The following is a 14,366-nucleotide window of genomic DNA, read 5'->3' as shown; positions in this document are numbered from 1 at the left end:
CTTTGATTGCTTAAGAATTTATGTGTTAATATCATATGTTAATCATCATGTCATATGTGCATCATAAATATCATAATTATTTTCACTGAGCTTGTCGTTCGTTTAATGTTGCTTTCGCGTGATGCCGAATGTTCTCTACACATTTGAACAAAAAACAATAGACTGGAGGCTCACAAAGAGAGGTGAGGAGTAGGAAGGTAGCGGAAGAAAACTGAGAACAGAGGTAGAGCGCCGAGAGAGCTGTTGTCTGACCAGAGGCTTCCTGGGCAGAGCTGAGATGTTCCCTGAGACTCACGGCATGAATTCCACACACCCTTCACCACACAAACAGCAGGAATACTGTGCAGCGCAAGCGTGTGCCTTGTGGCCCCCACACACCATACGCCATGCCATGGTGAGACACACACACACACACACACACACACACACACACACACACACACACACACACACACACACACACACACACACACACACACACACACACACACACACACACACACACACACACACACACACACACACACACACACACACACACACACACACACACACACAGAAAAAGTATTACTCCAAGTAAGACCTCAAACTCTGACCGATCTGCTACCTATAGCTCCCCCATTATAATCTGCAAAAAATGTGTGTTCATCCACAGGCAAGGCATCTTTAACTTGAAAAAAAAGAAAAAAAGAAAAAAAAGAAATCAACTCACAGACATAAAACAGCTGCCGAAATGTAATTTAAAGACGCCGCATCTATGTAAAATCTACCCTCATTTACACACTGGCCACTTGACTGTGACATTTCTGCCAGGCAGGAACCGACTGTTACTGCATTCAGCTTCACCTACCCCTGGCCATATTATAAAAGAAGCGCAGTAAATACGTACTTACAAAACTTTCAGTGTGTGTAACCATCTGTTCAACTTCAGTGTGAGAGCGAACTTTCTGTTTCTCACCTCCGAATTTCAACATCTGCAGGTACAACACAAACCTACGTCTGGTCATTTTTTTTCCTTTGTACCACCGTGTAATTGTGGGCCTTGTCTATTGTTGTTTGCGACCCCACCTTCATTATTGTTACCCCTTCTGCTTATACCTTGGTAAGGATAACACTTCTCTCAAGGGGTATGATGTTCTGTGCCTCATGAACAAGATCTAACAAAGAAGGCTCCATCTGTATAAGTTTTTGAAGAAAGGGAGGTTTGTGTGTTTATGCGTGTGCACATATATCTGAGCGCGAGGAAACAAAGCCATCCCCTTATGGCCCATTGTTTTGGAAGGGTAGGACTCTTGCACCCCTCCTCTGGATGTTAGGGGAATAGAGCTCAGTCTGGCTAATATTTAACTAATGATTGCACCTTCCAGACTCGACCGCCCTCTTCTCACCAACTGCCAGACCTGAGCCATCTCTGCAGCGAATGTCACTGAAGTGTGGCTGTGTGAAATAGAATGTGGAGGGATGGGGCTCTGCACGGTATCAGGGGAGAGGGGTACGGGAGAAAATAACTGTTGGAGAGCCCATAAAAGAGCTGTGAGTGAGGGAGAGATGGATGCACACTGTTGTGTGGGAGGCCAACGAGTCCGGCAGTCTGAGAGAATGCCATATGCTACCTTGAGGCAGGCAAAGTCTGGCAAAAGCGAGGGAGACAAGAGTGGCTGGTTTCCATCAGCAGTGATAATATATACGTTTGGCCCTCGCATTTCTCAGCAAGGAGCACATTTATCTCCGCAGTCTCCCTTATAGATGGAGGCTATGCTACTGACAGAGGGGAAACAGGAGAAGGGGGTGAAAGAAGCAGATGAAGGAGGGGCAGAGATAGGAAGAATGAGTGAAAAGGCATAATTAGATAATGAGGTCTGTGTTTTCCAAGTGGGAGAGACAGAAGAGGAAAACAGAAATCTGTTCGGGCAAAATAACGAAAAAGAAAAAATTAAGGGGAAGTCGGGGAGACAGTAAGAACTAAAGAGGGGCAGATAGATAAAGTACCAAAGGGCTTATTATTGTGATTGTGCCACCAATTTGGACCGAAGCCACTGGTGCTGCCGGGCAAATGTAGTATTAGTCACTTCAATAATTAATCAACCTGGGAGCATGTCGTTGCAGTCATCCACTGACCCATTTCTCTTACACTTTTCTCAACAGTAACATACCCACAGAGTCCCTCTTCTTCTATACCTTCATTTAGGGAGGTTGGGGCGCAGGCCCAAATCCTCTGGGTCAAGCCTGGTCATTTATTAGCCACATTTCCCAGGAGACATAAAAGTAATCTTGCTGCTCTTCTCAAAGGCTGGGAACCATGCAGGGAGACAGAATAGCGGCCTCGGCTGTGGCCCAATGGGCCTGGCTGGCTGACTGTCCTGGTGAAATATGGAGCCCATATGTAGGACGGCCATCTGAAAGAGGGACCCCAACAGGGCTCCTTCAGGCTTTGATACTCATCTCAACAAAAGCAGATGGCGGTGTCCTGGTCTTAAAAGTTTTTTACAACAACCCCCCCTCTACTTTCTATCCAATCCTATCCGGCCTATTAGCCCCCTGCCTGTCATGGTCTAGCAGCCTATGCTTAGACCCTGGGGGGGCTTCCAGAGCTATGGAATGAAGTCAAGCTTCCCCATTGACACAGGTCTCACTGGATGGCTTTGAATAGAAGTCAACCGAGTGAGAAGGCATGTTTTAGAGGACAAAATGGAATAAGGTGTGGGATGGATCAATACTGCAGGGTTGTTTGGACTTGAAATGCTTTGCTCTCTGTGAGGTCAGACAAAGCAGCGCTGACTGCAGGTGGCAAAGAATTTTTCCGGACATTGGGTAAAAAGTCACAAAGGGCGTTTAATGGAAGAAAAACCTGCATGCATCTTTCTGAAAGATTGTGATCAAAGCAGAGAGAAAACCTGCTGTGCTCGCTCTATATCTGTCCCTGCCCTCTTCCCTTGAAACAGGCAGTATTTGTCACCGAGGTCCAATCCCAACCTGTGTGCTGCTCGCACCCAAGCAATTTCTGAAGCAGAGAGGCAATCAGGAACTTAAAGTCAGCCACAATGCAAATAGGTCTGAGAGCCCATCTGTAGTAATCCAACAGTACCTCCTGCACCAGCCTGCTCTCCGTCTCAGCCTCTCTGTGGCACAAGCCAATTAACGGTTTGATTCAGAGCTGGGGATGAACACCCTAATTGATTACATGGCGATAGTCAATTCAATTATCAATTTAGGCACAAAAAGCCGAGCGGAGACGCAGGGCATGGGAAGTTTGCTAAACGAGGTCTTCAGTAACTTGGCAGCACAATCGCTGTGTATGTTTGTCTAAGCATAGGAATGGAAAGTACAGGTGGAAGGCAGGGAGGCGGGAAAACTGACACTTACTGTAGCTGCTGCAGGTTGTTTACTTGCAGGCTCTGACTTACACCTCTACTCTGCTTCCTCTTTCTCCTCAACACAGACATTCTCCGCTGCCTAAAGCGCACGAGGAAGCACACACAGACAGAGAGCAGCAGCACACATACCTATGAATAAACACACACAAACACACACAAATTTGCATTAATACAAACACTCAGGCATCGAAATATATTATATGGTATATCAATTATGTGGTTAAACTATTCTACACAGGTGTATGGTATTCATACAAGATACCCACACAAAGACACATAAACACACACAAACACACACACACACACACACACACACACACACACACACACACAAACAAACACACACACACACACACACAAAATAAACATTTGATATATAATTAGAACAAGGAGAAGCCCACTTAGAAATTCAAACTTTCAAACACATAGGTGCAAATGCATGAACAAACAAATCCTCACGGGTATCCAGGGATATGCAGTGACTGAATCACACATGAAAAAAAGAAAAAAACTTCTCTTCCTCATCATCCCTGCGATTCTGCTTTGTTTACTCTGTCATGGAGAGCTGCTCTGTTCGATCAGGCTGGAGAGGCACTAGGTTGGGTGCGCTAACGAAGTCTCAATGTGCCGTCTGTCGACAGGGTAATTTCCCAGGATAGCTTTGTATCTCGCTCCTCATGGTTCCGCTGGTAAAGACAGGAGATCAGCACCTAAGTCACTGGAGAAGAGAAAGCAAATGGGAAGAGATTTCTGCCTCTATCCACTGTCCTCCCTCAAAGTCTCACTGTGCATATTTCACCAGCCTGCTCACCATCTTTCCTGCTGACCTGCGCAGACTGTCCTTTGACACTGAAGGCCTGGCCTGGCACATCCGACAATGGATGAATATGATTTAAATGCACAACATTTGTTACGCAGAATTCCGTTGGACAGTTACATGTCAGCGCAAGTTGGGATTAAGCTGAAAGCTTTGGAGCAATGGATGCTGCCGTCATAAATTGACATCCACCTCAGTAAAATTGTGTTTATCAGAGGTACAAGGAATGTTCATGTTTTGGTGCATAAAAAAATGGGGAGAATGGAACAGGAACCCTAATGTACAAGAGCAATAAGTGATAAACTACACCATAAATTAAATATTTAGAAAATGAAAGGAAATGTATATAAAAGTATGTAAAAAATTTAAATATGTGCAATCAACTGTAACAGCTGTGCAGGTTGTGCAGGAAAAAACTGTGCAAGTAAATGTGCAGGTAAATTAAAATGGTTTGTTTTTATGATCATTATTATATCATTATTAATTATTATTAAACATGCATTATTACAAAAATTCCAAGTAGCTCATGAAATAAGACATAGAGGAAAGGTTCCCAGATTCCTTCTGAAACAAATTTCAGAAGGAATCTGTCAATGGAGGAGTTCACTTAGACAAACAAAGTGCTGTCTTCCACAACAAAGTAACGAAGGATGCCAGTCTGTTGTCTCAGTCAGTTTAACAGTGTAGACCTGAAGTGCATAATCCAGCAAAACACAACACAAAGGTTTTGGTTAACCTGTCTGTAAGTATTGAATGTCTACGACTATGTTGTGGATAATTTCATTTGATGTTATTTGCTTTTCATTTCTATTGCTTTGGGTTTTCAGTCAGTTAAGAGTGCTGATAGTTTGGAGCTATTTAATTAATCAAGCTTGAGCACACTACAGAGAGTCTTTCTCTTGAAATTTACACATCTGCACAAGCAGTTTTGGTGATTATAGAACAAAAAAGAAAGAAAGAGAAATTACATTGTTTTTCAATACAACTGCTGGATGCACAGTCCACAAGCTAAAGAGATGAACCCAGCTGGAACAACAGCAGACCACTACGTTAAATATTTGCAAGAGGCTCACAGTGGTCTTCACTTCCTTCTGTCCAGTGTAACATGCTGGCTGACTTCATACTTTGCTGACATTATAGACCCCTGTCGGCCACTGGTGACTTCTCACACATAGACACACAAGTTGCACCCCTTTTCATTGAACAGAGAATAGTCCAGGAACAATGTGCTGCTCCGGCTGGACAGGATGGAGGCAAGGAGGTGGTAGATGGGAGTGATCGGGAGGGTCTCTGTGTTGGAATTATGTTCTCTTAAAGTTGCTAGGGACAAAAAGTGTGCCAAGTGGACTTCTCCATCAATCTGTCGGGATCCTCTCTGGCCCAGCATGGATGCTGTGTATGTGTGAATAAGAGGGTGCGCAGCAGGGGGTTGCATGGATATAAGGCACTGCAAGTGGTCCTCCCAGATGGTAGCGTCCCACTGCTAGTAGGAGGTCTGCAGCCTTTATCTATGACAGGCAGTAGGTCTTAACATCCTCCACACACACTGCCCTGCTCCAAGCCTGAGGCCCAGCCGGCTAAAGTTATGAGAGAAGCAGGGTGTCCCAGTGCTATTCCCTGCTTCCCCACAGTCTTTCTTTTTTTTTTTTTATTTACAAGAGAAAAGAAAAGACCTCAATGACAGCCACTGCCCAGAAACGCAAGGGACTGAGGATGCTCTGTTCTTTGTCAGGCACTATCTTCCATAACTGCCACACACGCACGCACGCCAATGAATGCCTGCACACACACACACACACACACACACACACACACACACACACACACACACACACACACACACACACACACACACACACACACACACACACACACACACACACACACACACACACACACACACACACACACACACACACACACACACACACACACACACACACACATACACACACACACTGACACGCACAAATGCCCCAGCATGGCTCCTTCCTCCTCGGAGGGTTGAAGCTGGTGCAGAGCGTTAGCATTGTTGAAGAGGCTTAGCGAGGGAAAGAACGAAAGTCTACTAGAGGAAGAGCAAGAAAGCCTGCAAGAGAGGAATGATGAAACATACAGAGAGATGCCAGCTGCTGAGCCACAACACAATCCTAATCGACTTGCTGCCGACTTGCAAATCCAGCGTTCTCATCTGGTTAAAGCAAGGTCAACGGTGAGATGCACTGAAGCAAACTGAGGGAGACAAGGGGAAGGAAGGAGGGACTGGAAGAGTAACTGGTGCAGTGAATAACTGTTGCTAATAGAGAAAGGTGACAACATCTAGATTTAGGACAGTGTGTCTGCTGCTACATAAGGTGAATGTTAAAAGTTGTCCTCCACAATGCCACCTTGTTACCACTTGAGTTTCCGGTAAGTTCTTTTTCAGAAATGCCGGTGTGTCAGCCTGTGTGTGTGTGTGTGTGTGTGTGTGTGTGTGTGTGTGTGTGTGTGTGTGTGTGTCAGCCTGTGTGTGTGTGTATGTGTGTGTGTTTGTCATAGTAGATAGGGGTTATTCTTTTATCCTTTGACCCAGATTCGAGGGAGAACGGAACAGGAGACATGAAAGACACACAGACCTCCCAGCAGAGCTGGGGTCATGTGCAACCTGAACACAGGCGTATACCGGCACAGCCAGCCGAGCAGAAGACATCATTATGCATACACACAAGTACATACAGACACACATAGGACACATGCTCACAAAAATGCATGCATGCGCAAACAGACACAAAAAAGGAATCTTATCAAGATCACACAATACAGGGCATCGCACATGGAAATTCTGTCAGCTACACCTGCCACAGCACCCACGGCGAGCGTGTACCTTCTGCCCTCAACGCGCATGCACACAGCATGTTAGTTCTAATGAGGGAACATGCATCCGCATGTGTGTAACCGCTGATGATCACTGGCAAAACAGCCCTTCGACAGATGAATACTCTTATACACATGTTAATACTTCACTCATCCACACCTGTGCATTCACACATAGGCGGTTGTAGCTCATTTCTCACTGCTGCACAACCACAGCCGCTGACTAAATGTGAACAAGCTTTAGCTGTAAGCATGGCAAAGGTGAAGGAGGATGATTGCCATCTGTAATCTCCATAGATACAAGCCTGTGTGCTGTGCTCCAAGAGCCTGCAATGAAGGTGGCGTGGGTGAAATGAAATGGGTTGGATAAAAGGACAAAGGTGAGTATAACTGTGCGTGTGAAAAGCAGACTTTCACGTTGCTTCCGATGCAAGACCAAGGGAGAAAGGGGAAGTGATAAGACAGTAACACAAAGAGAGGAATAAATCTTAACTATTAGAGCAGAAAAATGCAGCTGACAGACATGCAAAAGGTTATGGACTGTGTGTGTGTGTTTCCTTGTCGATACCAAAGGAAATGAAAAATAAATGGTTGAATATTAGGTGCAAACTGATATAGAGGAAAAGACTGGGGAGCAAAATGAACAGATTTACAGTGGGAAATGGGAACGTTTGCAGCAAGAAACCTGGATGCACCGCAGATACAATATTGGGCTTCCGCCAGAATTAAATGTGGTCGCTCACCTACAACCAGATGGTTCCTCACTTCTGACCACCACTGCCTCTCTCTCTCTCTCTCTCTCTCTCTCTCTCTCTCTCTCTCTCTCTCTCAATTGTTGTCCCTCCAACAGTCTCCTACCTCTCCCTCAGGGAAGGTTAATAGCTAAATGCTGTCATTTCAGCAATTCAAACTCAGTGCCACAACTGATTGTGCTGGAACAAAAAAAACTGCGGGTAATTTTGGACATGAGTGTCAGCCTTTGGCCGGGCTAATACGACTGCTCCTCATGACCACTGAAATCCCTTAAGGTACACTCTGTGTTAGAGGTGACAAGTCAGCTTGGAGAAGAAAGCCATTACCAGAGAAGAAAGGTATCAGGCTGCCTCCTGCTGCTATAAATTGAAACCAAATATAATGGCTCCGAGCCAGGGAAGTATTCTGGGAAATCTAATAGCCTTGCTGGTGATTCTAGTGAAGTTTTCTTTACCTTGTCTGAGAAATGTCTCTGGCAAGATTCTTTTATCATTTTTAAGAATTAAAGAGTGTTTTTCTTTCATCGGTTAATTTATGTTTCATGCTAATATTTCTACAGTGTCTTATTCTCATTTTCTAAAAGATTTTTAAAAAATTCCCTCATCACCTACTTAGCGACTGCAGCCCTCCCATCTTCCCCTCCGGTCGTTACAGTGAAGTCTGGGAGCTCGGCCACATGGTTCAGGCCTGGGCTACAATGCACAAGGACGAGGGGGGATGAGGAAACTAGTGGGGGTTCAGAGGCATAAAAGTTCCTTTCTTCTCCGCCGTTGCCTCTTTCTTTGAGCCAGAACAGAGGGTTGCCACGGCGATGAGGTTGGTCCATCTCCCACGGCGTGGTCTGGGAAGAGCAGCAGCTTGCTCTGACATTTACTCAGGCTGGAAGAAACACAGACGATAGAGGAGAGAGACACCACACACACACACACAGACACATGCACACACACACACACACACAGACACACACACAGACACATGCACACACAAAGAATGAGAAGAGAGGCGGGTGACGTATTAGCAACTGGCAGTTGCAGAAAGTGGATGGATTAAATGATAACACCTGTAACATCACAGGGTTGACACACACATGGAGAATTTGCTGTCACTGTCTTTATCTAACTCTTTTATCTCCTTCTCAGTGTCCCTTCATCCAACAACTTCTATTTCTGGCCTACTTTTTCATTTGCTCTCATTTAGATCTTGCCAGCAAGTCAGTAAGCCAACACGTTTTTCCATCCTGATCATAATCGCTGCCAAACTCACGCACACAACCAATGCACTGACATGAACACAAGCTAACAGACAGTTCAGACGCACAAACGCACACACACACAAACACATGCATACTAAACTATGGCCATCCCACTGAGAGAACCACCACCAACGACGCCAGCAAGCTCTGTTGTCAAAACTGGGAAACTTGGACAGATTCTAATGTACACAGCTCGACCGCTTTTGTTTCACATTTCAGCACAGGAAGAGTTGACCCAGCAAAATAGCTATTGAGCAGATTCCTTTATATTGCCTGTGTGTGCCTGCGTGAGTGTGCAGGCATGTCATTGTGTGCATGTGTGGCTTTCAGAGGTGTGCTTGCTTTTGACCTTGAATCAACCAACAGGTCATTATGGAAGATCTCATTGCAGAAAAAGCTGGAGTCCCTTGAAAAGCTACAGCGAGTCAAAAACACTTTTTTCTATTTCAGAAAACTAAACAAAAACACTGTTCAAACACTGTTTCTGATTAAAAGAGACAGCAGACAGTCATATCAGCAAATACGAAGAGGGAAACAGAGATAAGAAGGATGTGACTGATGTGATGTCGGTATAAAAGACACAACATACTGTCATATTTACTCTAAATATACAATACAGTGTTTTTTTCTCTAATGGATCAGTTAGCATACATCCCACAAGTGGCAGAGACAGAAGAGGAGGAAATGCATCACAGTATGCCACAATGCGAGTCATGCTGGATTTGACACGCTGCTGATAGAAGTGGCAGCATTTCATGAGATACATACAGTATGAGCCACTTAACTTCAGTGGACTATGCTAATGTGCACTTTTCTGTCTCACACTGAAATACACAAGGCCCTCTGTCAGTTGTGAATGAGCTTTGTATTCCCTAAGACCGGCGCTCTATTGGAACGGTTCACTTTTAGCCGCTTTCTGTTTCTTTGGAATCTAAATAAAGGGGACTTCAGCGGGAATAGTCTTCGCTGCCACGACCCACATGAACACAGAGGCATAAAGACACAGTTCTCCCAACATGACAGTAAAAGGTTTTTTCTCCTCGGAGCACTATCAGTCCACATTTCCTGATCACCCCAGTACAGTGGACTCAGGGGCATTTAGTCTGTGTTGCTCAAAGCATGAAGGAAGTTTGAAAAGCTCAAAAGCTAATTTTCCTCAAAAATAAAACTGACAGCTATTGTGGAAAAGTTGACTCTTTACCACCTGCTTATCAACACCAGCAGTAAGGCGACACTGTCGATAACAAGGTCTATGCGTCATCATGAGCAACTGGGTCAACACTTCACAGAGAGGCTTTGGCTTGCAGCATTGAACCAACACAGAAGTTTAACAAATGAAATGCCAAATGCAAAAGATTCTGAGATTAAGTCCCCTTTTTTCTTTGTCATTCTTAACCCCCAGACAAAAAAGACAATCAACAATGACCCTTCACATCTCCTCAACACAGTGCTCTCTACCCAATGAATGAAATGCAGGAGTGAGTATTTCTATTGCCTTTGCAAAAAAAAAAAAAAAAAAAAAAATTTGCTCTGGTTTGGTCTGCAAGCTCACGGGAACTTTATCTTGACAGTTGGCCTTCCATCTGCCTGAGTGAAGTTTGCTTGGACGTGGCAGGTAATGACCATAAAAACAAAACCGTGAGCTGAAAGCTGCTATAAGAGCTGCTGATTGAATATTGATTCACCGTGGGTCAGGTAGCACCGGCAACATGGTGTGATTTTATAAATCAACAGCAGTATCTAAAACATTGATTTGTGTCACCTTCAGTGGCAGCAAGAGGAAGAATAAAAGTGACGAAAGTATCAACAGTTTGTTGGCAAACCTGCAAATGTATAATGCAAGTGCCATGTCCTCGTTTCAAAAGGCCTATCTGCAAACTATAATCTTAGTACAGCACAACAATCTTATGTAAACTTCCATGTGGTTACTTGCTGATGGACATGGTTCTGCAGAGATAACCAGCAAGCGTCTGCTCATACTAGTACTAATAGTCACTATTATCAATTTTACTAAATATAATGGCCTTACCTTTCAACAACTACAGCATCATCCTTGTAAACCTGTAGCTAGCTCGTCCCACCTGGAGCTTCTGGGCCAAGGGGCCAAAGGGGGCAAAGGGGGGCAGTTCCCCTGAGGCAACAAGCCTCACAGTCCAGAGACATTTTTCTCTTGTGAACGAAAAGCAAAACCAGAACTCAAAACTGTACATAAATAACTCTCACGGTGCGTTTTAATAAAATGCTAGCTCTCACTACAAACATTTATTACTTCGCTGTGGTGGCCATGTTTTCCACTAATAGGTGAAACAGCGCCCCTCTGGGTAGCAAAGGCAAATGATAGGGAACGTGTGTGGTCAAAGTTGATATTGCACCCTTGGATTTTTTTTTTTTTTTTTTAAATAAGTAAAAAAAATGCTGGAAATTGATCTAAAAAAAGAAACTGATATAAAACAGCAGAGGGAGAGATGAGGCCCGCCGGCAACAACAACAACCCAAACAAAAATGACCGTCCGTTCGGACAACATGGAAAGTTCATCCCCATCAAAGAAAGGATAATGGATTCAGACGTCAACCAACGTGAGTCACATTGACTCTTAGTCGGTGTCCGTCTGACTTTCTCTGCCTGATGGCTCAACGTGTCTGCGTCTCTGTCTTTCTGTGAGTATCTGAACTCCCTGCTGTCATGTTCATGTGATGGAGGCCACACACTGTAACACAAACTGAGCCTTATTTGCTCGCACTCAGATTTAATTTTAACTGGCCCTTCTCCCGATGGTTCAACAAGTTGTGTTCCCTTTTAGCATTTCTGTGTAATGGAAATCCCTAGTGACCAAGTCTTGCTATTTTAAATTGTGCCGCAACATTTTGATTAAAATCAGAGGGAAAAAAACTCAACTTACTTTTAAAAATAACAACATTTTGAATTTGTCTGATATTCTAAAATTGAAGACAAAACTAATAAACATCAAAGCCCTTCACATTAAACCTCCCTGTTGTGACAGCGAGGATCTGTCACAACAGTAAAAATCATAAATTTTTACTATGGCATTAATTTAGATGTGAAGCATTTGTTTCGTTTTAATCTGGGGGCTACTCTCCTCACCCCCTGTGATGAAAACACGCTCACATGGTCATAGCTTCATTTGAACACTCGTCAGTACATGTGGTCATTCCCACAGTGATCTGGGTATAAAGACAGAGCAAACGCTGCTTTCTAGTGGATTTATTCTTCTTTGCGTATGATCTTTATCACTTGCCGCAGGCACTTTGCTACAAACCAATTGGGGTCTTCAACTTGTGCCTTCCTCTACCACATGCCCCGTCTGCACCCTCACTCTCATGGGGTCAGCTATTCTGCCGAGGCTGAACTCAGGGGGAGAGAAGCAGCAGGAGCGAGATGAGCCTGGAGGGGATCCTCTCACCCTGAGACGAGTGATTACTTCACTGGGACCAAGTTATGCTAATGTATTCATCTCCAAAAGCACCGTGATTATTTAGAGTTCCTCACCAACTGTTTTAGATTTTGCTTTTCCGCTTGCTATTTTATGCAAAAATGCTTTTTTTCTTTTCTTTTCCCAGCGCGCTGTTGGCACAGGGCTTGCCGAGCTGAGGGAGATAAGAGGGGAGAAAATTCAGAAGATTGTTGAATTCTTTGCCCTTATTTTAATGCACCCTTGATTTGTGAATGAATGCAAATCAAAATATCTCTGTCTTTTTTTTTTCTCCTGAAAGTATTGCATGTTACAATTTTACAAAATGACAGTGGAGTGGAACATAGCAGATACTATTGCATGCAGTATATCATTTCCCGTTATTTCTCTTGTCCTCTAAATTACCCTATGTTTTATGCAAAAGGTTTCAACACTTTTCACTTGAATACAAACCCTCTGCTCAATCAGAGGGCTGAACCCCCTGCAGTCCCATTTGGCCAATTTTGATGCTTAAATCCACCTGGTGCTCTGCATGGCGTCCGTGGTGAGGTGGTGTCGTGGCCTGCTTGTGCTGCCCCTGCGAAGCAGCGTCAGCATAATACCAGACTGAATATGTAAGAGCATATTCACCCTAATCCTGAGCACACTGTAATCATAGGAGGCTGCGCTTCTCACCACTGTGACCGCACAAACGCATGCCATTGAGCTGCTGAACTATGCAAAGGTGCATGGGTGGATGTGGGAGGGGTGAGGATTAGGGAGGAAGCGGAAGTGGAGGTTACAGGGGCCAGAAGGAGGGACGTTGTTTGGGAAGCAGCAAAATTTAAAAAAAAAAAATCAAAGCAACTGAGTATAGAGGAGATGAAACATTGCTGCATCAGATGCAGGAGAAGAAACGTTTCGGGTTAGGTTTATACTTCAGGAATGAGGTGGTGGTGATGGTCAAGCCAAAGGAAGGGAAATTGAGGAAGTTGCACCGAGATCTAAAGGGATTCTGAAGGCCCTGCAGGGATTTGCAGAGAATTTGGAGGAGATTTCTGGAAATGGGAGCACTGCCCAGATGCGCTGCAGAAAGCAGCATCTGCAGCATTAATTACAATAGCCCCCCCCCCTCACCCCCTCCGTACTCTGCCACCTGTTTCCTTTCAATGGCCCCGCAATACGTGAGTGAAATCCAGGAATCCACATTCAGCACTATGGCTGATGCAATCATGTACAACCTGCATCTCTCCATCTCCATCCGCTCACACACACACACACACACACACACACACACAGACACACACACACACACACCACCACAAACAATTCCCAGTGGATATCTTGATGTCTTATCTATTAAGAAGTGAAAGTGAGAAAGAGAGCAAATAAAAGCTCTCTGTCACCTAAGACGTCTTGTCCATGCGGTTCGTTTCTTCCTTGCTGCTGAATTGATTTGGTGAGTGAACCGCTTCACTGATGGAGAGATTGTCGGCCCCAAGAGGGCACTCTGTTTGCGGCGTGACGTGCACGTTGCCATGTCAGTGCTGTGTTGTGGCGATGTTACGGTCGCTACATATTGCTGCTATATCTGAATTCCAAGATTACATCTGCTCAGCTGGGATTGTTTTCATGCCTCTCCTCATGTGAGGATGGTGAAGCTATATCGCAGATTAAGCTCAACCTATTTCACAGCATTGTGGTTGGTGGTGAGCTAAGATCTGGGTCGATCTTGACCCTCTAAGGTCTTGGGGTGAGCGAAGGACACTGTCCATAGAGTAACAGATTGTAATACAGTGTGTCAAATGTCTCTAAAAGAAAGATCTGCAAAGAGGATTTGTCGAAAAAAAAAAAAATGCATGAGAACAACTCTTAGTGCCTGCAGTTTTCCCTCATAAAACCAAGTG

This window comes from Scophthalmus maximus, chromosome 1 (genome assembly GCF_022379125.1).
Source record: "Scophthalmus maximus strain ysfricsl-2021 chromosome 1, ASM2237912v1, whole genome shotgun sequence".
Lineage (NCBI taxonomy): Eukaryota > Metazoa > Chordata > Actinopteri > Pleuronectiformes > Scophthalmidae > Scophthalmus > Scophthalmus maximus.
This window is presented reverse-complemented; position numbering follows the sequence as displayed.